We start from the raw sequence: 2,692 nt of genomic DNA on the forward strand, positions 1-2,692 counted from the left end.
GTGGCTCATGCTGGTCTTCCTAACTACTAAGGAGGATGAGATCTGAGGATCATGGTTCAGAGCTAGCCTGCACAGGAAAGTCCTTGAGACACTCAGCTCCAATGAACCACCAGAAAACCAGAAGTGGCTCTGTGGCTCAAGTGGTAGAGCAGAAGATTTGAGCTGAAGAGCTCAGGGACAGCACCCAGGCCCAGATTTCCACTCCTACAATGACAACAACAACAAAAAAGACAGAAATACACTAACAAACTTGAAGTAGAGGGCTGGGAATGTGCCTTAGGGGTAGAGTGCTTTGCATATATGAAACCCTGGGCTTGATTTCTCAGAACCACATCAGTAGGAAAAAGCCTGAAGCGGCTCTGTGGTTCAAGTGGGAGAGGGCAAACCTTATACAAGAGAAATTAGATACAGTGCTCTTGTCTTGAGTTCAAGCTCCAGGGCTTGTGTATGTATACACACATGCATGTACACACACTCACACACAGAGAGAAAGCAGAAGTGAAGGTGTGACAAAGTGGTAAAGCACTAGATTTCATCTCTGAGCTCATGGTAAGCACGTCAGGCCCTGTGTACAACCCCAAAACCTAGCCACTCAGGGCCCAACTGGGAGAAGTCAAAGGGTTCAAAACTTCATGAGCTTCACCAGTCCTAGATGATAGGAAGCTTTGTGCTACCAACATGTGCTTGGATTTCCCAAGCTTCTGGAAATCTAGGAGAGACATTATAGGCCCATCATTGCTGGCAATGAAATGTTTCATTAGGTTCAGTGCCCTAGTTGTCTGCCTGAAGGACTCCTGAATTATATTGAGCACTGTATCTGAACACTGGAATATAGTCTCAAAAAGGCAGGATAAGAGCACAGAACTTGACCTGCCATGAGAGGTGGCAAAAATGAAGGTCTCCTGTTAAAAAAGAGCACTGGGAAGAGAGATAGCTAAGGGTTAAAAGAATCCTTTTTCTCCTGACCTTCAAAGCCCGCCCACACATCATCACTAATTGGCCCAGATGGAGTTATTTGGTACACAGCTGTACAGGAGTGAGGTCTTTTGTGTTCCTGTCCAGACAATAAGGGAGACTTCCTCCAGCAGGCCTGGGATGCAGAGAAACCCTCAGGCTACATTGAGAGCAGTGAGGGAAGCCCTGGAACATGCAATATCATAAAAGCAGTCTCTGTGTTATGAACTCATTGTATTGAATACAATTTTCCATGCTTGGTGCCATTCATCATAGCCACTCAGGAGTTTCACCTATAGGAATACATCCATACATACACAAAGAAATTGAGGTACAAGTTTTTTTGGAGGGGGCCGGTCCTGGCCTTGAACTATGAGTCTACGCCTGGTCCAAGAGCTCCTTTTGTTCAAAGGTACTGCATTAAGCTTGAGTCATAGGCCCACTTCTGGGTTTCTCTGTGATCTCTTAGAGATAACATTGTCAAGGACTTTCTTCCACTCAAATTCTCTACATGTCAGCCTCCTGAGGAGGTGGGATTACATTCACCAGGCACTTTCACCTTCTTTCTTTCTTCTTTGCTCTTAATCTGGAATGACTTCTTAATAGGGTCATTCCTATGGTTGGGACTTATAAGTCAACTTCCCAATGTTCTTTATATCTGCTTTATCTGAGAGTATTTTCTCTCTTCATCTTACCCTCTGGTCACAGGGTTGAAGCCAAAAGTGAGAAATGACTGTTACAGGATTTAGGAGCAAATGTCCACAGGAAATGCCAGTTCTGTCACTTAGCATTGAGCTGTAGTGAATTTACTGTCTCAGGATATGAGGACCGAAACCTCACACTATCTGCATTGCTCCTTTTGCCTATAAAGTGATCTAATAATTATGAGAGTTGTGTGTCTCAAATCGTCATTATCTAGAACACACTAGAAACATGTTCCTGTGTCCGTTTTTCTCTAGTACCTCTCGAGATTTAGACTAAAGTTTTGGGTGGAGTGGCTCCTAGGTGAATCCTTGAAGAAATCCACTTGAAGCCTCCTCGGGAGATCTCCATTCAAAGCCAGCCCTAGGAGGAAAGGTTTATTGTCTCCAATAAACCACCAGAAAACCAGAAGTGGAGGAGTGGCCTAGAGGGTAGAGCTCCAACTTTGAGAGAGAAAGCCAAGCAGGAGATACAGGGCCAGACCAGGCAGGAAAGCCTGGGTGGTGCTTATGTCTATTGAACAACCAGATGGCTGGAAGTGGAGCTGTGGCAGTGGTAGAACCTCAGCCTTGTGAAAAACGGCTGAGGAATGCATTGCATCCTCAGTTTAAGCCACGGGATGGCCACAAAAGAAAATTCAAAAAGAGAAGCCAAGTTTATGTATCAGTGTCTTACTTACTTACGTGTGTATATTACTTCCCTAAGTGCAAAGTGGCTGTATGCAAAACTTCTGCTTTTATTTACTGATTTATGTTTTAGATATGCTCATTGTACATACTGCATCATTCTCTTCATTTCAGCCCCATTGCTTTTCTCTTCCAGGTTTCTAGGCCTGTTTGCTTATAGGATGCACACTGAAGCTCTCAGGAGCCTTTATTTACGTTTTATTATGAGGCCAATGCAGGAGCAGTCACAAATCAGGCAGGGGAAGAAAAGATCATAGTTCATAGAAATAAGCGGTATTCAGAAAATTATACTTGGGTACTCAAAATGGTAGCATATATATGTAAAAACTACCATTAAGAAAAAAGAGGAG

Source organism: Dipodomys spectabilis, unplaced genomic scaffold (genome assembly GCF_019054845.1).
Source record: "Dipodomys spectabilis isolate Male_0828 unplaced genomic scaffold, ASM1905484v1 ptg000415l, whole genome shotgun sequence".
NCBI classification, from domain to species: domain Eukaryota; kingdom Metazoa; phylum Chordata; class Mammalia; order Rodentia; family Heteromyidae; genus Dipodomys; species Dipodomys spectabilis.